The sequence below is a fragment of the Felis catus genome, chromosome A2 (assembly GCF_018350175.1).
Source record: "Felis catus isolate Fca126 chromosome A2, F.catus_Fca126_mat1.0, whole genome shotgun sequence".
Taxonomy (NCBI): Eukaryota; Metazoa; Chordata; class Mammalia; order Carnivora; family Felidae; genus Felis; species Felis catus.
This window is the reverse complement of record NC_058369.1, coordinates 33,366,469-33,390,058: the sequence shown is the minus strand read 5'-3', so window position 1 is coordinate 33,390,058 and position 23,590 is coordinate 33,366,469. Positions and strand designations below refer to the sequence as shown.

General features: G+C 42.8%; 1 protein-coding gene and 1 non-coding gene across 18 annotated transcripts in view; one reads left to right on the top strand and one right to left on the bottom strand.

Annotated features, from left to right (window-relative positions):
* MAGI1 (membrane associated guanylate kinase, WW and PDZ domain containing 1) overlaps positions 1-23,590 on the top strand; it is a 638,028-nt gene that overhangs the window by 68,984 nt on the left and 545,454 nt on the right. The gene's annotated exons all lie outside the window — the stretch shown is intronic.
* On the bottom strand, positions 5,881-5,953 carry TRNAK-CUU. Its single transcript has one exon. It is a non-coding gene; the product is annotated as a tRNA-Lys (tRNA).

Genomic DNA, 23,590 nt, shown 5'->3' with positions numbered 1-23,590 from the left:
AGCTGGAAAGTATATTTGGGGTGTGTGTGTGTGTGCGCGCGTGTGTGTGCGCGTATGTGTAAAGCTCCTGGAAGAACTTGAAGATACTTGACTGATAGAGTTCACTGTCCATGAGAACAAACAAGCTAAAAATGCTTACTTCTTATCCTGAAACTACTGATAGGAGAAAGCTAGTAGAAGAAAAACAACCTCTTGATGAGTATCATGCCAAGGCAAATCATGGAAACCGTCCCAGTTAGAAAAATAATCTTTTCCAAATAATTCAGCTGATGGCTCAGGTGGTTCCCAAGCTTTTAGCTCCAACCCAGTAATTTGATGTAAGCTTCTTTCTTCTCAACACAATAGAACATTCATGGTGTTTATCAGGCAGAAACTTTATTAAGGGAAGCCTGACAGGAAGGTCTGGAGCAGGAGGAATGGAGTCTGTCTTTATAGGAAAGCATGTTTTTTGAAACAACGTAAAATGACACGAATGGATATAGTTCTGTATTATTGGTTTCGTTCCTCGCTGTATTGGAAACGAGGATACCTGTTCTCCAGAGTGCCTTTTGAGACACTGTCTGTACACGAGTCCTTCCTTATCTCGTTGGTATCTACACAAGGGTTGGTTCCATCTTAATACTATTTCCCAAGATAGCTAGGATCGCTTGTATACGGAGGTATTTCTGCCGTGTTAGCCAGACGCGTAGGATGCACAAATTATTTTCACAGGGCTCTTTTTGTCTTACATATATATATTTTGTTAATTGACAGAAGGAATCTTCAAGATCCAAGTCGTCCACTCAGTGCTGACAGTTCACTTATGCATGTTCACTGTTGCTTAAGGAACGTGAGGTAAAATTAACAGTAGCAGAATGGATGGGGTGGGATGAATACCTGAATGAATTCAAAGACGAAAGGGTAGATATGCGCTGGGTAAGCAGTACCAAGCTCAAGATGACTTTTATTTCTATAGGTTTGTGTGGAATATTTTTTTTTTTGACTGTACAGAGACCAGTTTCCTGTTTGTTTGTCCTACTTCAGATTCATCTCAGCAAGTGGAAATAGCCTGATGCAGGGATGTACCAGAGAGAAACAGAGATATCCCCACCCCTCCTTGTCTCAAAGCATGGTGTCTTGGAGTTTCAAAAGGTTATTCTGGGGTTGCATTTATTTCAAAGCATAAGAGGAACCTGATTCACCTATTCATCCATTTAGCCTATCATTACTTGTGTGCGTGCAATGTCAGACTGGCCTATGCTCTGTGGTTCCTTTAGCATGGAAAACACCGATGAATCCCTGCCTGCCCAGAGCTTATAGCTTAGAGACAAGGTAGGGAAAGTCAGTAAAAGCGGTGGGTTATTCATAGACAAGGAAGGAATGCATGTAACTGGCAGATTTGAACTTCTCAGAGTATTTTTCCTTGCAGCCACATAGGAGGAAGGATGGAAAATGAAATGGAAACCAAGGTGGTGAAATTGTATTGAGAAGTGGGAGAATGGAAATGGGCGAAGCTACCAAAAACCCATCTCTGCACCTTTCTCCTCAAGGGCAATCTTGTGTATATTTGTGTGGACCATGGAGACCCATAATTCTGGCTTCAGACCTGGGTGATTTTCTCCTCTGTGATTTCAGGGTAAAATACTGTAATCGAATCATGGTTAGGTACTTTTTCGTTCCTTTGGAATCATTCCATAGGGCAGACCTCCTTTGTGTTTGGTGACCACAGGGACCAGCGACATCCTCATCTTCGTAGAATTGTTTGTACTTACCGGTTTGTTAGAAACCACTGGAAAGACAGATGTCTGCCCACCCTCCCCCCCAAGCTCTCCTCTCCAAAGATATCAGAACCCTCATGAGGAATCTGGGAAATGCGAACTATGGCTTGGTCAGATGAAGTTCAGTGAAAAAGCTGGAGGTTTTCCCAGCAGAAGGCTGAAGCAGAATTGTGTAGACATCACTTTGTCTGTATCTAGGCAAGCCTCTCTGGGAGCTTTTCCACATGGGGAGTCCGGGCTAAAAGAAAAACTAGCTTGCCTGTCTAAAAACTCATCAGGGGTGAATTTAGATCACTCCTAAAACATACCAGGTTGAGGTTGATGGTTTGAGAAGAAGACAAAGGTATTTGCCTATGTTGTTATTGGTATTTATACATTGGTCTATTAAGACTTTATTAAGCATCTACTATGCACAGATGTTGTAGTTTGCCCTGGGGAATTGAAGATGGGCAGAAAAATGATATTCTTTGTGGTGAATGAAATAATTGTGCAGATAAAGGGTATAATGACAGTTTGAGTAAACTGTTAGCGGAAAAGAAATAGCATTGTATATTTTTTAAGTTGATTTATAATGTATTTTTGAGAGAGAGAGAGAGAGGGAGAGAAATGTGTGCAGGGGACGGGCAGAGGGAGCGGGAAAGAGAGAGAATTTTAAGCAGCTCTGCACTGTCATCACAGAGCTTGATGCATGACTCATACCCACAAGTTGTGAGATCATGGCCTGGCCTGAAACCATGAGTTGGACACGTAACTGGCTGAGCCACCCAAGCATCCCAAGAAATAGCATTCTAAAGGCAGAAGATGAAGGGGCCCAACACAGGGGCAGTAGACGTCAGGGGAAGCTTAGAAGTTGTGCGCTGGACGTGAGTCTGAAATTATTTTTTAAGAATTAACCCAAAAGAAGGATCTGGTTGTGTGTCTTGGTAGCTCCTGTACCCTCAGAGGCTTCTGGAGCGTTTGAACCTTATCTGTGCTTTGGCATATGTGAGAAGCACCAGCATTCTTTGTATGCTGGCCAAGAGAGAAAAATGGGTATTTTTGCTCAGTAGGGGCCGTGGGCCTTGGCTTTTTACCTCACATATAAGCGTCGTATTATGTAGAGCCCTGTTGTCTTCTGCAGGATTGTCAGAAGTCAGTCTTCCCCACAGTGAGGAAGACGTTTGAGACGAGGGTAGCCCTTGTGTCCCTTAGTAGCCGCTGCAGAGAATACTCAGTTTTTGCCCTGCTCAGAGTAGTTTGTGCCAAAATACTGAATGACCTCATCGTTGCCACAAGAGTGTTCTACTGTCAAACCCTAAGCAGTGTACATCTATGCCTCTTCTTGAAATGGGGTGCACATGAATCTCTGTGATGCCACAATGAGCACTTCTTCATCGAATATAAACATAGTTTAAAATATTGCTGAGGTGATTTTCCTGCAGTGTTGTTCCTGCATGGGTAAGAATATTGAGTTCGGTTTAGAATGTCTTCTATTGTACCTGTTTGTTTGTTTGTTTCTTGTGCATGTCTTAAAAACCTGGTTTAGATTTCAGGGTTTTATGAATTTTTTTGTGTTTTGGAGGGAAGGGAGAGGGAGCTAATCTGAAAGAATTACGTAAATTAGAAGTGTACAATAAATGAGATATCAAAAAGTCAACCCGTTTCAGTAACAACAGCCCAGTTTGGATCTAGAACATGTTGGCAACCGAGGTGCCCCCTTTTAGGCTCACTCTCTCCTCCCCAAAGGGAACTTCAGAATTGTGACCTCTGTCCCCACTGATGAGTTTTGCTTGTTTGGGGACTTTGTATAAATGGGTTTGTTCAGCATTTATTCTTTGCATCTGGCCTCTTCTCCTCCAAGTTATGCTTGAGCTTCATTCGTTGTGCGTATAGTGGTAGTTCATTCATTTGCATTTTTTGTATAGCATTATAGCATGAAGAACATGTACCCATGTGTTCTACTTTTTTTTTTAAGTTTATTTATTTTCAGAGAGTGAAAAGAGAGCTCATATGCAGGAGAGGCAGAGAGAGAGAGAGAGAGAGAGAGAGAGAGAGAGAGAGAGAGAGAGAGAAAGAGAATCTTAAGCAGACTCAGCACTGTCAGCACAGAGCCCACCATGGGGCTTGAGCTTACAAACCGTGAGATCATGACCTGAGCCGAAATCAAGAGTGAGATGCTTAAGCGACTGAGCCACGTAGGTGCCCCCTCGTGTGTTCCTCTTTTGATGACAGTTGTGTTGATTTTAGTTTGTGATAATTATTAATAGTATTACTCTCATTAAGGCCATACATGTCTTTTGGTACACATGGAATGTCCTTGGATTTCTTTGGTGTGTAGCCAGAATGGAAATGCAGGTTTGGGTCATAGAGTATGTATTTATGTAGTTCCACTCGATAATGCCAAGTAGCATTCCAAGGTGCTTGCTCTAGTATATAAATTTCTGTTGCTTAACGTTCTCAGCAGCGCTTGATATTGGCAATCTTTTAATTTCAGCCATTTACAGTATGCCTACTTTAAAGGTTTTAAGTTGATCATTATGGTGTCTGGGTGTTTTTTTGAAACGCCACATGAGCTTAGCTTAAACCGTGTGAATGAAAGGCTATTGGGTGACTGCGTGAAGCCTCAACGGAATGTGGGGCTGTCCTCCAAAGCCAGTGGCAAACTATGTGAACTTACACAGTTATTCAACCTCTGTGAGTCTCAGTCCCCTCATCTGCAAAATGGGAATGAGTTTAAATTCCTCACAGAACTGCTATAAACAGTACGTGAGTCAGTTCACCAAAAAGCACATAGTTCCCGGCCCATCGTTACCATAAAAAAAGAAGTTATGAGGTCGCTGTGAGTCATAGGAAGAAGTGGCTGGCTTCATTGCTTTGGAACACACCTATATTTATTTTAGTTTATCTTTTTTTAGGGGAAACAAAGTTATTTCACTCGGAGCGCTAGACGTCAAAACCCAGTATATCCTTTCTGGAACTACCTTGTTGGTTTGATGGTCAGGTGGCTCTGGGTGTTGTTTTGAAGGATGGGTCAGCAGGACCATAAACACTCCGCCAGCCCAGGGATGCTCTGGATTTGTGAGCAGTTGACATGAGGGCAGTGGAGAAGGTAATCATCCTCAGCTTGTGTTTTGACACAGAGGAGTTTTGGTTTTCCTTTGTCAGCTCCCTGCATCCTCCACCGAAAACAAACAAAACACTCTAGCAATGGTAAACACTGTGCAGGCAGCCAGAGATGTTTCCTTTTCTGCCACGCAGGGTGACTGAGGGTGGCATTTTAAAAGACGTGCGGTTGTCATTCTGATATTTGAAGGAGCACCGTAGCAGTCCCCAAAATGAAAAAGCGATGTGCAGAAAATGAAGAACCACAACACCAGTGTTTCTTTTGAGGGAAATTGGGAGGTGTTCCAAGGAGGAAGAAATGGAGGAGAGTGACGGGGGCTGTTTGCATTTCCTCCCCTTGGGCACCCACGTTTCTCATGCCGCCTCTCCTGAGCCTTGGGACAGACCCCTAAAGACTGTGGAGCTTCATTTCAGGTGGCTTCAGTGGCATCTTCGCTCTGAGCATGGCTGGCTCTGCCTCATGTGCTCTGGCCTGGCCAGACGACTCTAGAACTGGGGGACAAGCCAGGCAAGGAGGTTAGGAGAGGAAGAGGCCCTCAGCTCGTGGCTTCCTGGAGTTTGACTTAAATTTTATTGGTCATTAGTCAAGGTTACATCCATTCATTTAAAGAAGTGCATACATGTTTTCTTTATTTTCCCTGCCTCTTTTCTTTTGAAAGAGACCATAAGGAAAGTAGAGACAGACCAGAGAGGGCAGGTTAATGTGGCTGAGCTCTGAGGTCACAGACAGGTGTGCATCCCTCAACGTGGTTTCTTCTTATTTTTTTTCCTTTTTATCTACTTATTTTAAAATCTTTTTATTTTGGGCCACCAGGGTGGCTAATAGGTTAAGCATCTCACTTTGGCTCAGGTCATGATCTCACGGTTTGTGGGTTCAAGTCCCATATTGGGCTCCCTGCTGTCAGCACAGAGCCTGCTTTGGGATCCTCTGTTCCCTTCTCTCTCTGCTCTCTGTCTCTCAAAGATAAACAGACATTTAAAAACATATATTATTATTATTATTTTTTTAAAGTAATCTCTCTGTCCAGCATGGGGCTCGAACTCATGACCCTGAGATCAAGAGTCACACACTCTGCCAACTGAGCCAGCCAGGCACCTCCATGATTTCTTTTTAGTTGTACAGTTTGGGGCAAGTTTCTTAATTTCTCCAGGACTCCATTCTTCCATCTCACCATGGAGACAGGAATCCTACCATCGATTACGAGAGAGTTACGTCAATAGTGACAAATGTCATGAAATAAAACGTGAGAATTACGCTCACCTTTTAATTACGTTTGGCACATGCCCATCTTTAGTCCTTACAGTAGCAGCCTGTGGGCCGTGTGCTCTAATTTACAGATGAGGAAACTGAGGCAGAGAGTGTCTGAGTAACTTCGCTAATGTAGATGACCCCGGTAATAAGTGGCAGAGCTGGGGTTTGGATGGGAGACTGTTGAGTTCCAGAATGTGTGTCCTTAAGTCACAGTATTGCCATTTTCCCACTGTTCCTCCAAAGAGTTATCCTGCCCCTCCTTCTCTCTGTGGATAACTAATAACCATTTCCCAGTTTGGTATATAACTTGCCCTACGTGATTTGAAGCAACAGAACTGGGATCCTGCAACCCACTCTCTGCGTGTGTCCTGCTTGTCACAGGATAGGTCGTGTCATAAACATTTCCCCCTGTCCATACCCATGGCTCCACTTAGGTAAAAAGTTAACCACCTCGTCGAGAGCTGACCCTTCAGCCCAGCCTTGGCGGGGGCTGGCTTTCTTTCAGAGCAACCCGGTTTGAGCTGGCTTCCTGCCTAGGAACTGGCTTTCTTTCCCACAAAGTAGCTTCTGAGAAAAACTGTGGGAAACAAATGACTTCAGAAGTTTTTAGAAACAAAAGTGCAAACTCTAACAAATTTCAGCTGGCCCAAAAATGTTACTACCCCAGATCTTGAAAATATTTTCTTATAGGATTATTCCCCCAAGGTTGTTAATCTGAGAACGATCCAGGCCTATTAGGCCTGACTTTTTGCCCCCTGATATTGGAGTCCTGAGTATTTGAGCGCCAGAGTGTGGGGGCTGAGGTAAAAATATTTCTCTGGAGGAAATGAAGTCATTTTATTTCATGTTATAGCGACCCCTGGGACTCTATCATTTCAAAAAGGGGATGGTGGTTCACACAGCCAAGATGAAGGTTTCCGAATTAGTCCAAGAGACCTTTTCAAAAGGTAGCAGTAGGTTTCCGTAGCCACAAATATTTATTGATGGTATCTGCCCTAGCGATTCTTGCTGTAGCGAAGTTTCACCAAACAAGCATTGTTTTTCCAGGTAAAACGTTACTGTAATGTTAGCTGCCTCTTTCTTTAACTGGTTGGCTTTCAGAGCCATTTTATTTTCGGTGTTCCAGAGCGGCAGCTAGCTGACAAGTTTCTGTGTGGAGATGATTGTGTGAGGGAGGCTTATCTGGCCCTGTGAGCCTAGCACGGCGTGGAGACAATCCTTCGTTTGTTCAGGGAAGGAAAGAATGCGGCAGTGTAAACCCGCCTCCCTGGATACACCTGTAGGGCTGGTTTCGCTGCCCAGCTCCTGACACAGGCAGGGAGTTTACTCAGCTCTGGCAACAGTGACTGGACCCCGAGGGGCCTCGGTTTCTGTGGCCTTCTGTTGCGGTGAGGGCTCCAGTATGGGCGGAATCGCTCTTCAGCCGGTGTGGTGAAGTCGAAACTTGGCTTATCGCTAGGCCTAGATTCTCCCGGAACATAAGTTTAGATAAGAGTAGAAAAAAATGCCCAGCCTGGTAGCATTTGCTTCCCCAAGATACTGAGGACCTTTATTTTATCTCACAAAAAACACCGTTGGGTTTAATTTTGAAAACTGCTTGTGAATGGGCCAGAAGATACAAAATGGTCTTCCTTACATCCTCTGGCTTTAGCGTTTCAGGGAGCGATTTAGAAGCAGGGAGCGCAGGTGGTAAGGCGATAATCTTCGCTCACTTGTAATGACTCGAGTCTTGAGGTTCCATTGCTTTGTCCTTGAAAACAGTATAGGCAGTCTCTGTTGGAAACCCAGCTGTGTGACCTTGGGCGAGTTACTTAACCTCTCCCTGAGGCTCAGTTTTCTTGCCTATAGAAAGGTTATACTACTAATAGCACTCAACTCACAGGCTTGTCTTAAGGACCAAGGAGTTAATATTTGTAGTCTTTCAAACAGTGCCTAGGACACAGTGTTTTAGAAGTGTCTGTAAATGGAAATAGGCTGGGAGATGGGAAGTACATTTGTCTGAAGTGCCCCTGACATTTATGTGGTTCTTTTGGTTGCTGAACATTGTGACACACAGAAATTAATCATTAAACCTAAAGAATTGATTTTCTTGGTGCATAGTTAAGATTCCCGCCCCACCCCCACCCCCTTTATATATTCCTTTAATGCTTTTCCTGTTCCCTTTGGAGAGCAAAAGTATCAGGAAAAAACCAGTGCAGGCGCTTCCTTATAATATTGGTTTGGTTGTCGTCAAAACAGGAATTGTGAGTCATGAGCTTCAAATTAACAGGAATGAGCCAAGGTGAACCGACATCCTAAGGATGGGGGTCATCTTTGGCAAACAGACTCTGGAATTTACGAGGTGTTAAAACAGTGTTCTTAACCTGGAGTCTCTGGATAGAGATCACGGGGTGTGTACCTTTGGGTGAACTAAAAATGACGTCTACATTTTTCCCCTCGCTGCTAACAGAAAGTGAGCATTTCCTTCAGTTATCAACGTGGGCAACAACACACGGCGGCGTAACAACACCCATGACTTTGTCATCAGTAGGAATCCCAGATGTGTTTTGTCATTACGGTTTTATTTATGTGTATCGTTAGTGAGAAATTACAGTAGTTATTAGACTCACCACTCTTTATTTGGTATTCAGTGCCTTAACTAAGAAAAACAATCATGATTATAAACGTGTTTTTAAATTATCGTGTTAAATATATTTCAGTATAATTGGTTTTCGCCATACCCTTTACACATTTTATTTTACTTGTTTGTAAGCGACATTCCATCATTCTGAGAAGGGCTTGTAGATTGCATCTGTCGGCCAGAGGAGGCCAGGCACAAAAAAGACGCAGAAGGAGGTTTAGAGCTGAATGTATAGGGGCCCCTGGTGGCTCAGTGGGTTAAGCGTCTGCTTCTTGATTTCTGCTCAGGTCATCATCTCACAGTTTGTGAGTTCGAGCCCCATGTTGGGCTCTCTGCTGGCAGTGCTGAGTCTGCTTGGGATTCATTATCTCTCTCTCTCTTCCTCTTTCTCGGCCCCTCTCCCCTTGCACTGTCTCTGTCTCTCAAATTAATAAAAACTTAAAAAAAATATTTATATATATATATAAATAAAGCTGAATGTATAAACTGATTTGAATCTCCAGAGCTGTTGAGTATAAATGTAATGTGAACCACACGTGATTAAAAAATTTTAACTATGAAAGGAATAAAATGGGGTAGGCTTACTGCATATCAATAACGCCATCTTAGGGGCACCTGGGTGGCTCAGTTGGTTGGACATCTGACTTTGGCTCAGGTCATGATCTTAAGAAAGATTCGTGGGTTTGAACCCCGTGTCAGGCTCTGTGCTGATAGCTTGGAGCTTGGAGCTTGCTTCGGATTCTACGTCTCCATCTCTCTCTGCCCCTACCCTGATCTTACTTTGTCTCTCTCTTTCAAAAATAAACATAAAAAATTTTTTAAAAATACCATCTTACTATTTTAATAAATAAAAAATAATTCAGTTACAACTAACTGAACTAATTTTAATCTATTTAATGAAATTGATTCAAAACATTATCATTTTAACAGGTAGTCAATATCGAGTTACTAAGGAGATATTTTACAGTTTTTTCTTCATACCACGTCTTTGAAATTAGGTGTGTATTTTGCCCTTAGAGTAGCTTCTCGCTTTGGATGCTACAGTCTCATTGGAAACCCTTGGTCTGTATATACATTTAACAGAATTTATTGCAAAGTAGATGCAGGCCCAAATGCAGTGATACTCTTTGCACGAACTACAATGCCATTTACATCTAAGTCAGTGAAGAAGAGACAAAATGACAAATTGCGTTCTCAGTCACATTGCCACCACCTTGTCCGGCAGCCCAGCTCCAGTCCGTGTGGACACAGAACCTTTGGAATGAGATGCATGGGCGGGGTACTGGGGGAAGTTTCTTGAAGGTAGCACATGCTCTTCTGTTACTCTATTGAGTGAATAAGATCCTGGTTGAGACCCTCTTTCCTTGGGGTTCTCCTCAGCCCTCTGCTTGTCCCCGTGTAGACCATCACTGTAGTAGTGACAACCCAGAACACTGAGCTCTGGCTGGGGCTGTGTGTGACTTCAAGGAGGCATTTCCATTTAAATGGTGACCTGCAAGTCCCTCGGGGTGGAATGTGGTAATTTCCATTCCAGCCCATTGAGGAGGGATTTACAAATTCTTGGAGAGGAAAGATTCTAATTTTACCCCCCTTGAGCAATTCTTTGGCATAACAATGGAATTTAATTTACATCTGAATTTTTCATAGCTGTTTGTATTTTTTCCCCCCTCCGTGTGTCTTGCAAGGCTCGATTTAATCTTTTATCCTAGCCCCGACTTCCTGGATCCACCTGGTGTCTTCTCAGGCTGTCGTCCCCTGCTAGGCCAGGTGCAACCCTATTTTAGTCTTTGGGGACCTCGGAGGAGGTGCGTACCCTTGTGTAGCCCTTACCACCGAGTTCAGCAAGGCTGGATGTTTTCCGCTGCTGGCTACAGTTGTTAGAAAAGTCTTTTCCCTTCCAGGAGTGGATCTTTGCAGTTAAACTAGGTCGTTTCAGCCCACACTGAGCTATCTACTTGGGCGGTCTCACTGTACTTTCATATCCTAACTTGTGTGTCTAAATTGATTTATTTATTTATTTTGAGTGAGACAGTATGAGAAGGGCGGGGGGGGGGGAGAAAGAGAGAAAGAGAAGTGGGGCTCGAACCCACGAACCGTGAGATCATGACCTGAGCCGAAACCAAGTGTCCGATGCTTAACCTGCCTGAGCCACCCAGGTGCCCATGTGTCTAGTTTTTGATACTGGATGTGGCCTTTTCATTTCTTTTGCTGGAAATTGATAAGTTCTGACAAAAATTGTGAACCAATGCAGTGACCAGGCCCAATTCAGTTTCCTGTTTTCTAGAGCAATGTTGAAATACTCTGGGGCTTAGGTAGATATGGAAGGGCCATAAGATACTGTCAGTAAGTGAATTCTGCAAATGAGGGACTCATGTGTTTGACGCTTGGGATAGAAGGTTAAACTGTTTTGGGTCTGAGAAACCTGACCCCTGGGCCTGATGTTGAATATTACACTGTACTCATCCTTCTGAAGGAGCGTAAAAGGCACATTTCCTGCTCTTGAGGAGTTATAGTCTTGGTAAAATGAAGCCATAAACTTGGACAGATCTCAAGGGTGATTGGGACAGAAAGTACATTTGTCAGTGGATTCTGTGTTGTTTTTTAAAATTCTATACCTAACAGACATGTAGCAGTTTCCTGCCAAGTCACAGCCACAACAGAAATAGCAGTTGGCGTTTTTTGATTCATTCAGCAAACGTTTAGTGGGTGCTTACTATGGGTCAAGCACTCTGCTAAAATACAGCAAGCAACACAACAGCCACCAAGTCTGCTTGGGTTTAGTATGCAGCCATGGAGAATGTATCTGATATGACCCGTGCACGCTTGCCTTTTAATGAGTGTAGTGAATAAATTGTAGTGAATAAACATTTACAGCCACATTGTCATCATGGCTGCAGTGGAAGTGTCCACAGGAAGTGATGAAGGCTGTGAAGAATACCGAATGATGGGTCTGGTGAGAATCCACTGGAAGGAGTGACAGTTGCTTCCTTGCATATCCTTCTTTCTGTGCTTCATTCAGCCCTTGTCATCTTCTTAGGTTGTTCGTGGGCAGTTGGAGGAATCTGAATGGTTCAGTGCAGTCATTTTGCTTGGAGCCACGGGATCATGGACCCTGTAGCTGTAGTGTTATCCTCATCCTGTGTAGGATACGTTTTCTCAGTGACTACTAAGAGAGTCTATGATGCTAAAGTCAAAACAGATAGCAAAGGGTTAAAGCACAATTTCAAGCCATTTACGTTTTAAGTAATTTAAACCATTGCTTTAATGTTAGTTCTTGCCATCTATGGCTCTTTAAATGTGTGGGTTGAAGATTGATGTCTTCGAGGTGACACAGTGATTTGCTTTACAAATACACTGAATACATTACAAATCCACGTAAATACAAACATACTGAATAAACTGAGCCGCTTTGAATTGTGCCCTTATCGTTTACAGGAAAGTTTTCTAAAATTTAAATGTGGATTTTGGTGTTTCTGAGTTTGCCCTACTAAACCTGGCAAGAATTTTCAGGCTGTTGGGTCTAACACAAACTGGAGTTTAGGGAGGCTGACCAGATGACTTTGAATCTCATCTCAACGTTTCTGTGAACTCCACTTGAGCAGGTTGGACTGTGTTAAAATGAAAGAGCCAATGCATCTGGCATTTTATTCAGACTTGAAATAAGAAGAACTTGCATAATGAGGAAAGTCTTAAAGTAGAGAGAGAAAACCGGGTTTTATAAAACAAGGGATTCATTGAGGAAAATGGGAGGTGAGTGAGTCTTATTCTAGAATATTCCAGGACAGAGTGGTCCTTTGCATGGAGTCCTTTCTCTGAGCCCTAAAGGGTCACAAAAAGGAGGGGGCATCTCTCGAACAGGGTTCTTTCCCTAGAGCACAGGGCTCAGATCAAGTTCAACATTGTTAAGGGCACACATTGGGAAGTATTTTTAAAAGGATATTGCTGATTAAAGCTTTCACTTGAAAGCTTCAGCAGTTAATCAGAAATGTGCAATTTATAATTAGTGTAATTTGAGCATCGTGATTTCATGATAACTATCTTAGTGTAGTCATTTCATTTTAAGATAGAAACATGGGGTTTTAATCCTCACAAGTTATTTTTTGCCAGAATTAAGAGAAATGCTGTTGTTGATCTTCCCAGTCCCCTTCTTAGGCTGATGATTTTTCTGAATTCTTAATTATTGTAGGGGATATTTATGCCTTGGTGTGTTCTGTTTGGGGTTTTACAGATTTGAATCCCAGAGTTAGTACAAAGGAAGTGAGAAATATAAAAGGACATAGGCCTGTTATCTTAGCATTTTGTTGGTCTCCTTTCAGGAACTGTTTGCTAGGGCTCCTAGATCTAATTCTCTTGCAACATTAGGATGCAGGTTTCTTTAGGGAATGCAGGAAGCATAAACAGGGGGAATTATTTTCCATAACAATCAGGATAAAATGTTATTTATTTATAAGTTACTGAGGGCCAAAAGCCCTTAGGGCACCAAACAGTAACACAATATAGAAAACAAACCTATTTTCCTTGACATTTAGCTGTAAATTGAAATTAATTCATATAGAATACCTGAGATGAAACACTTCAGCAGTGGAATTTTGGGTACTGCTTAGCTCTCATGGTTCTGTCCTTTTAGATTTAACTTCACAAGTGTGTCGTATAAACTCATTTGCTAGATAAAATTCCCTGGCTATCCACTTTTTATTGTACTTTCTTAGTCTGTAGGTAAACAAATATTTTAATATTTAAAATTCTTACATGTTTTTTTTTTTTCCTATATGGATTGTATCTTTTCTGTTTTTCATTGCTTTGTACATGGCCCTACTTATTCTGCAGCCAGAGCTGGCTAGGGGTGTGCAGTGCCCTGCTGAGTGTGTGTGTGTGTGTGTGTGTGTGTGTGTGTGTGTGGTCAGGATAGCATTTTTGGGAAATGGATGACCGTAGAACAGCAAGGCCTGCCCACTTGTGGGCAAATGACATAACCAACAGCTTACTGAATGCCTTGCCAAGACAAATAGGATTGGCTTGCCCCCATTGGTGGCTGTCCCCACCCATGCTGAATTTCATTCCACCCTTGGCTCTGCCTTCCTGTAACCTGGAGAAACTTGCTGAAATTTGTACCCAGTGTGGGGTGGAAGGGGGGGTGGTGGGAAAAAGACCAAAACAGGGTGTACTGAAGTTTAAGTATTTGAAATGAGGAAATAAATGATAAAATGCAGAAAAGGCAGAGAGCGCATTCTATCTGACACAGAGTTCAGAGGTCAGACGTCGAAATCCAGAAGGAGGCAGAGAAGGACTTGCAAGTTATGAAAGTTCCTGAATTTGTGTTGCTTGTGAAATGAGGTGACATATTCTTTGGTTCCCTCCTAGCACCATTTCTGCTTTCCAGTCGTTACCCTTAATCCCCTGGGAAGGGCCTACAGGAATGGCAGGAAATGCTGGGGCCTCGTTTGCAGAGCCCTCCCCAGGTGGCTGCTAGCCTTGTGTGGCCTCCTAATACCACTCCCTTCCACTGTCCATGCTGTAGGCTGACCCACAGGCCAGAGCTGTCTCATGTAAAAAATAAATTAGATGGGGAGGTTTTGGCTGTTGAACTGTTTTTTCAAATCCATATGAGAAATAGTATTTTAAATTGAAAGAATTACCAAAAAATTACTACCACTCCAATGGTTGTTTCTCAAGTGTGGCTTTCTTTACTGCTCTGATTCAGCACCTAGAGCAGGACTTGGCATGTACTAGGTAGCCAGTAAATTTTCATTGAATGAACGCGCGGTCCATAGACCACAGACCTCTCTTGGGTGTTCGGTCATTACAAATACAAGCTCTCAGGCACCCACTGAGCCTTCAGAATCAAAATGTCTAGGAGACAGGGAGGAGAATCTGCCTTAAAAAAAAATTTTTTTTTTTTACATTTATTTTATTTTTGAGAGGCAGAGAGAGTCAGAGCACAAGTTGGGGAGGGGCAGAGAGCAAGGGAGACACAGAATCCGAAACAGGCTCCAGGCTCTGAGCTGTCAGCACAGAGCCCGACGCGGGGCTCCAACTCACGGACCGTGAGATCATGACCTGAGCCGAAGTCGGACGCTCAACCGACTGAGCCACCCAGGCGCCCTGAGAATCTGCATTTTAAAGTTGGCTTCTCCAGGGGTGCCTGGATGGCTCAGTCCCTTAAGCTTCAGCTCAGGTCATGATCTCGTGGTTTGTGAGCTCAAGGCCTGTATTGTGCTCTGCACGGACAGCATGGAGCCTTCTTGGGATTCTCTGTCTCCCGCTGTCTCTCTGCCCCTGTCCTGCTCACTTTCTATCTCTCTCCCTCAAAAATAAATAAATATGCATGAAAAAAAATTGCTTTTTATTTGTAATACTTTATTAAAAAATTTGTAACTATGGCATTGGATGTTAACTTACTGTAGTGATCATTTCACGGTATGTACATACGTGAAATCATTATGTTGTACATCTTAAACTAATACAATTTTATGTCAATGATATTTAAAAAACTTTTCTCACGTCTATTATTTATTTATTTTTTGAGAGAGAGACACCGAGCATGAGATGGGGAGGGGTAGAGAGAGAGGGAGACACAGAATCTGAAGCAGGCTCCAGGCTCTGAGCTGTTCGCATAGAGCCGGATGTGGGGCTCAAACTCACAGACTGAGATCATGACCTGAGTCAAAGTTGGATGCTTAACTGACTGAGCCACCCAGGCATCCCTGTCAATGATATTTTAATAAAACGGGAGAAAATGCCATCCCCCCCCAAGTATTTCTGGACTCTTAGTGCAGTGTCTGGCATGAAGTAGATGGTCAATAAATATTTAATGGGTGACTGAATAAATGGGTGACTAAGTCAAAAAATAAAAAGACTTTTGGAAGCTATTAGCATTTATATAGTACTTTCAATCTCTGCTGTGTTGCTTGCTTACCTAGTACATTCGTTTTTAGGGGAAAAATCATTCCAGGTCACATTTCATTAAGTATTACTAAGAAATTGCAAAACTACTTACTGATGATGACCACTGATTCCTAGCTACTTCCCTTGAGTATGGCACGAGGGCTAGGTAATGTTTCTCCCTGGGACCTTTTTCCCCCGTTCTTTTGAGAAATATAAAAATTAGCTGTGATTCCTCAAGCTGTGTGATACTAATCTTTTACAAGGGAAGAATGTTTTAATGTTGATATACTTTTGAGAGAGAGAGAAAGAGAGAGAGAGAATATGCGAGTGGGTTAGGGGCAGAGAGAGAGGGAGACACAGAATCCAAAGCAGGCTCCAGGCTCCAAGCTGTCAGCACAGAGCCTGATTCGGGGCTCAAACTCATGAACTGTGAGATCGTGACCTGAGTTGAAGTCGGACGTTTAACCGATGGAGCCACCCAGGCGCCCCTAGAAGTAACACCTGTTACAAACTGGGCTGTGTACATTGAGGCATGCTGAGTGGTCATGCTCCCAGCCACAGGTGAGGAAGGCAACGGCGTTCAGGACACATTACCCCAAAATATCACACCTTTAAGGAGTTTGAAACATGGCAGGTGTAGGCGGGACTTTGTGACCTTCCCCCAACCCAGTTGATAAGAACTTCCTGTGACTTACCGCCCTCTTACACCTGGAAGAAAGGAGGACCCTTATCTTCCAAGACTGAGGGACATTAGGAGGAATTCACCTGAACAGGTTTTGCCAAGTTTCCCCCTGTTTACCACCCTTAGCTCATATCCTGTCATGTTTGCCCACAACTTTCCTCTCTTCATCAAACCTAGCTTAAGTAATGCTCAAGCTTAGCTGCTTCTTGGGTCTTATTTCCTTATGAAGACTTCTGGGTCATGCAAAACTTGTAATAAGTAAGTTTTGACTGTGTTTCTCTTGTTTATCTTTTGTTACAGAGCCCCAGCCAAGAACCAAGAGGGGTAGAAGGAAAAATTTCTTTCCGCTCCCCTGTAAAGTGGCATTTTCTAGGAAAGTTAATGGTCTCCTTTTAATTCCCCCAAGCCATTGGGAAGCCCTTTTTACTTCTGAAGAGGTTTATTTTATTCACTTCTGAGAGAAGCCACACCCAAGGGTTTGACTTGAGAGCTATGGTTCTCATTTCGGTGGTATTAGCCTGAGCAGTGGTTCTCACTGGGGTCAGTGTTGTCCCCAGGGGACATCTGGCAATGTCTGGGCACATTTTTGGTTATCACAACTGGGAGGGTGCCATTCACCCTCTAGAGGAGAGGGGCCAGGGATGCTGCTTAAACATCCTACAATATACAGCACACTTGCCCCTTGCCAAGAATTACCGTGCCACAAATGTAAACCATGCCAAGGTCGAAAAACTCTGCATGGGAGTGATCGGGTGCAGGTCTCTGTTGGTCAGCCATCTTGGTTGAGCTAAGGGCAGTAAGCACCCCAATTCTTTGTGCCTTGATTCCATTAAAATTATTTCTCTTGGATTTCTTCTTGTGACCAGTTGCAAATGTTTCGTGTTTTGTGGTGGACAGAAGAGGGAGAAGATGCTGTTGGTTGCCAGAAAAATTGTGGTACTTCAGTTTTTTCTGATCATTAAATTTGGAGTAAGTGGCCGGGGCGGGGAATGGGGGGGGCGGCTAAATCATGGTTACTGTGTCTCAGGTTGTGTCTGGGTCGGGCAGCGTGATACGTGGTTTGCGTGTATTGTTGTGTTTATTCATGACACCCAGTAAAATGTAAAATGTCACTGATTTGAAGATGTGGAAACAATCTCAGAAGCACTGTAATTGTGGACTTCTTTAATTGCTTGTTGAAGAATGGCATAAATAGTAAATTCTTTGAGTGGCCGTTCCTAGGGTTGCTTTCTTTTTTTTTTTTTTTAGATTTTTTTTTTTTTTAACATTTATTTATTTTTGAGACAGAGAGAGACAGAGCATGAACGGGGGAGGGGCAGAGAGAGGGAGACACAGAATCTGAAACAGGCTCCAGGCTCTGAGCTGTCAGCACAGAGCCCGACGTGGGGCTAGAACTCACAGACTGTGAGATCATGACCTGAGCCGAAGTCGGTCGCTCAACCGACTGAGCCACCCAGGCACCCCTAGGGTTGCTTTCTTTGTGAGCTCTGTTTGCTTGGAATAAAGAGAAGTTTGGAGACCTTCTCGAATGTACTCTGGTGCTTTAAGACATCCTGTCGCTGCTGGCCGCCTCTCCTGCGTCCTGGCATCAGTTTGCGAGTGATGTGGAAGGTTTGTTACTCAGGGACACAGGGGTGGGATACACAGCAGACACTTGGTGCCTCATCCACCCTGATACTTGAAGATTCTCCTTTGATCTTTTCCTTTTAGTCACTTCTTTCTCATCTTACTCTTCCTTTCTCTCCAGAGACTGTAAAATGATCCAGAAACTTACGAATACTATATACTATGGACGACCATTTATCAGGTGGCCACAATGTGCTTACTAATGTTCAAGGAATATGAGACATGCCAGTTTTGTTTACAAATCCTCATCATCCCCAAACCGCTTGATATCATGACTGCTTAAGTCTTTTTACTCCCCGAATCAATCACCCTTTTTATTTCTTGTAGGGTGTTAGGTGCAGAGGACACATATCAGGGAAGATCGGACACTGGTTTGAGTGATGGGGATGTAGGAGATGGTATTTTATGTAGCTCGTGTCTCCCCTACTGAGTAATTCAGATGGGGTCATAATTTAACATTCATCATTGAAATATTTTCTATGAAGTTAGAAAGTGAACCATCTTTATGACCATTTGACAATGTTTTCTTGGGATACTTTTTTGTAACTAGTCTGTCTGTGGGTTAATTCAAGATCATTTGTAGCTGTCTACATTCAGCAATTTGTAGTTTGTCCAGAATTAGCATTGGTGATCTGTCTGGTTATTGATACCTTTCCCCCAACAGTATAAACATGAAAGAGTATGAAATAAGGATCTTGGCGGTAAATGCAGTTTGTGTGTTTTTTAATAATAAAGAACGTACATTTTGCTATTAGATTGTTCCTCCTGCCCATAATAATAGACATACGGAAATCTGCAGGACTTGACTTTAAAACGCCATTTAAAAAAAGGAAATAAATAAAGACTCTTCTTGTCCTGCTGTGGTCTACAGGTTCAAAAGAGTGTATGTCATTGAGGATCTGAGTATGCCCCTGGATGTGGGATCTGTGTTAGTTTAAAGTATTAGCAGACTGGTTTATGTTTTCCTCTTTAGCTACGTAGCCATCATGAAATGATTTGAAGGGCAATCACAAAAGAGTTACTAATGCTAATGTTTACTCTAGTGGCTTAGGGTCTCTTAAATTAATGAGTCGAACAGGACAGGATATAACATCAGAAGAGAGTTCTTGCTGTTTACCTACATGATTGCATCCTCAGTGAAAAACATGCTCTGCCCTCTGCTACAAAGACAACAGGCAAAACCTTGTTCTTGCCTTTGAAGACTGGTTCCGCCCCCTGCCCCCCTGCCCATGCCCGCCCTCCCTTCCTACCATGGTAAAATGATTTCAGTGACGTGGTCTCATTTCAGGAAATGTTTAACGAGTCTCAGGAAAACCATAAATAAATCTATGTCACTGTTAACATCAAGGAACAAATACATCTTCAGGCCCTAGATCATTAGGATGGGCACCTACGTTCATTAGTAGCCATCTGCACTTAAAGGGATACATGCTTGTGATGTGCATTTCTTTCTTTCTGGGCTCTGAATTGTCCTGTCTGAATTCAGAAAAGGAAAAAGTCTCACTGAATGTGACAAGCAGAGAGATTGTCATTTGAACAGTGTCATCAAAACACCGAAGGGGACATTCAGAGCCTGATCATCCTGTCTCTTCCCAGCCTCTGTGTAGTTAGTACCTGAGTCATTGAGAACAGAGCCTTTGTTAAAGAAGCATGTTTCAGAATTTCCCCTCTGAGTCACTCTTAGGTTAACTAAGCTAAATTGAAATAAATAGTTCATTTCCACTGATCAAGTTCTTTATTTCTCATGGTAACTCCAGTTTTATTTGTAACTTGCATAATTGAAAAAATTCTCAATAGCCTGAAGTTGGTTTTCCTTGTATGCATTTGAACTTGAGAAGAAGGATGATGATACTGACATTTAGAAGAATATACTATATTCTACTAGAATACCAGAATACTAGAATTCTATACTAGAAGTATAGAATATACTTCTTTTTATTATTATGGGATATACTTCTTAAGGTCAGTGTGTGTGGTTAAATATTTCATTCTTAGGAGAATATTATTTTGTCCATATTCTTTAGCTTCTGACAACTGCTCTTTTTATAAAAAACAAAATGAAACAACCAAAACATTGAATATGTTAAATAAAATTAAATAAAACATAGAAGAATTGCAATATTTTGTGTTTCACTGAATTGCCTGATAGCCTGACTGTACCCATATATAACTCTTGGGGCTAAAGTAATCAGAAGAATGTCCTTTAGGTAAAAATATTATTTAATTTTGATGTAGTTTAATTATCTGCCTCTTCTTCCTTCCTTTTTTTTTTTTTTTATTAGTTTGTTTATTTATTTTAAGAGGGAGAGAGAGGGAGAACTGTTGAGCAGAGGAAGGGCAGAGAGAGAAGGAGAGAGAGAGAATCCCAAGGAGCCTCTGTACTGTCAGCACTGAGCCCAAGGTGGGACTTGAACTTATGAAACGTGAGATCATGACCTGGGCTGCAGTTGAACGCTTAACTGACTAAGTCACCCAGGTGCCCCTCTTCCCCCTTCTTTGAATAAAATACCACCCTTTGCAGTAGTCCTCCCATTCGTCAGAAGTTATGTTCAGAAGTAAATAATAAATCAAAAAGTGTGGCCTAAAAATACTGTTTAGCAGGTGAGGGAGAGCGAGCTGTGGCTTGTGTTTGTCCAAAGCAGGCCACATCGCCAGCGCACGCTGTATGCAGGTGCCCGTCGCTACAAAGGCTGCCTGTGGCCATGTGGTCAGACCACATGAATTCCACGTGAATTGGCGTGAATTGGGCGGCCAGGGGAGTGCTCTCAGTGGCGGAGACTCCCTCTGTCTCTCCCTGTGGGCAGTGGCTGCCTCCAGGAAAAAGCTGACTTCCAAACAATTTTCCTGGTGAGCCAGCGGGGGAAGGAGGGGATTTCCTTAGCTGACCACTGTGCCCTGCCATTGCAAACAGATAAAGGCAGCGAGTCTTGGAACTTTGAGGGAAAAGGACGAGGGAGATGTGACACGGAGGGGCGGGCTGGGGTCTGCACATTGGTTGGAAGCATTTTCAGGGTATTTGTCTGGCTTGCCATTCTATTGGCAGCTCTTGGATATCTCGAACAGTAATGACTGGCTGTTGGACTTTAGATTCCAGAATACGCGTCTTCCTCTCCTTTACTACTTTACTTTCCTGATGAGATTCTCTTGCTCCTAAAGCCACGCTGGTATAGGCTTTGCGTTTTGGAAAGCTGTATAAACTTGCTCATCATCAGGATGAAAGACACTCTCTAGAGAAAATGAGGTGGAGACCCTTTAAAAAAATAAAAAAAAGGTAGTGTGACTCAAGTTTTGCTGGATTTTCTTTATTTTTGGCTTGCAAGGAAAATATACGTTCTTGGCTGCATTGACGAACCAGTGCATTGGCGCGGTGAGACTTTTTGTCTGTTTTCTTGCTACTCCTTTTTGTTGTTGTTGTTGTTGTTTTTTAATTTTTTTTTCTTTGTTTTTATTTATTTTTGGGACAGAGAGAGACAGAGCATGAACGGGGGAGGGGCAGAGAGAGAGGGAGACACAGAATCGGAAACAGGCTCCAGGCTCCGAGCCATCAGCCCAGAGCCTGACGCGGGGCTCGAACTCACGGACCGCGAGATCGTGACCTGGCGGAAGTCGGACGCTTAACCGACTGCGCCACCCAGGCGCCCCTGTTGTTGTTTTTTTAATAGCACTTTTTAAAAGTGTCTTTCTCTTTTTAGTGAGCTTTTTTTTTTTTTAATTTGAATCCAAGTTAGTGGGGCGTCTGGGTTGTTCAGGCAGTTAAGCTTCCAACTTTCGCTCAGGTCATGATCTCTTGGTTTATGAGTTCCAGCCCCACATCGGGCTCTCCGCTGGCAGTGTAGATCCGGTTCAGATCCTCTGTCTCCCTCTCTCTCTGCCCCCCTCCCCCCAAATAAACAAACATTTAAATTAAAAAAAAATTAAAGTTAGTTAACATAAAGTGTAATAATGATTTCAGGAATAGAATTTAGTGATTCATCACTTACGTACAACATCTAGTGCTCATTACAAGTGCCCTCCTTAATGCCCATCAGCCATTTAACCCATCCTCCCACCCACTTCCCTCCTACCAGTCCTGTTTTTCTCTGTATTTAAGTGTCTTTCATGGTTTGCCTCCATCTTTGTTTTTATCGTATTTTATTTTTCTTCCCTTCCCCCATATTCATCTGTTATGTTTCTTAAATTCCACATATGAGTGAGATGATAGGATATTTGTCTTTCTCTGGCTTATTTCACTGAGCATAATACACTCTAGTTCCATCCATTTGCAAGTGGCAAGATTTCATTCTTTTTGCTTGCCGACTAATATTCCATTTTATACACGCATGCACACACACACACACACACACACACACACACACACACACACACACAATCTTCTTTATCCATTCATCATTCGATGGACATTTGGGCTCTTTTCATACTTTGGCTGTTGTTGATGGTGCTGCAATAAACATTGGGGTGCATGTGCCAGTTCGAATCTGTTTCTTGCTAGTCACTTCTGAGCTCTTCTCTCTGTTTCCATATTTGCCTTTTAAGTATGTTTGTTTATTTTTAACATTTATTCTGAGAGACCCTGCGTGCCTGTGGGGGAGGGGCAGAGGGAGTGAGAGCAGGTTCCCCTTGCAGTGTGGAGCCTGACGTGGGGCTCAATCCTGTGATCCTGGAATCATGACTTGAGCCAAAATCAAGAATCGGAGGCTCAACTGACTGAGCTACCCAGGTGCCCCGTCTCCAGTGTCTTTTAATCCGGGTGTCCTTCATTGCCCATATTCCAGATTTCAGGAAATACCATTTCTCCTCTGTGATCTAATAGTTCTCTTTGCTTTCCTTGTCATGGGAGCATTCATCATTCCTCTATTGGAATTCCCCCCCCCCCCCCCCCCTTTCTCATACACTGAAAAACTGTAGGCAGCAGGACTGGTAACTGTCTTGTTCTCACTTTGTGTCTAGTATCCAGCACAGTAACTACCCTTTAATAGCCGAGGTTCAATAAATACTTGCAGAACGCAGATCAATTTGGTGAGTCTCCTTTTTGGTGTTTGCTCGCAAGATGATTTTGGTGTTCTCCTCTGGAATGCCACCTGACTTCCTTTTTAAAAAAATCTTTCCTATCAGTCCAACAGTCCAACATTAATAAGACAGTAGCCCCCAAAAAGAGACACCTGGTTGTACAATTAGGTTGCAAACCTTTTTCTTAGACTTACTGAGACAGAAGACCCAGTAAATCATTTACCATCAAGTGAATGTTTGGGAGAAGTCCTACCTGTAGTATATAAAATAGGTGGTTAAGATGCTAACTTAAGCTAAGCCTTTGCTTGTAAAGAGTGGAGAAGGACATTCTCCTAACTCATCCACTGTATTACCTCTTTTTCTGAACCTGAATTGCATTTAGAATCAGATTGTCACCCTAATGGCTTTCTAATTATTCCATGTGCATGTCTTAGCTTCTTGGCTAGGCTCAGCTCTTGGGAGGAATAGGAGCATGTTTTATACCCCATTGATTTTCTTCACCAACATAAATAACTAATAAACATTGGCTCATCCAAGATGTCTTCCTTCTTTCTTCTTTTATTCCAAGCACAATATTTGGTGTTAATTTAAGAGCTTCAATGAGTGTATATTCTGCTCTAGGCTGTTACTGTAGCCCGCCTCCAGGACACCCTTCCTAC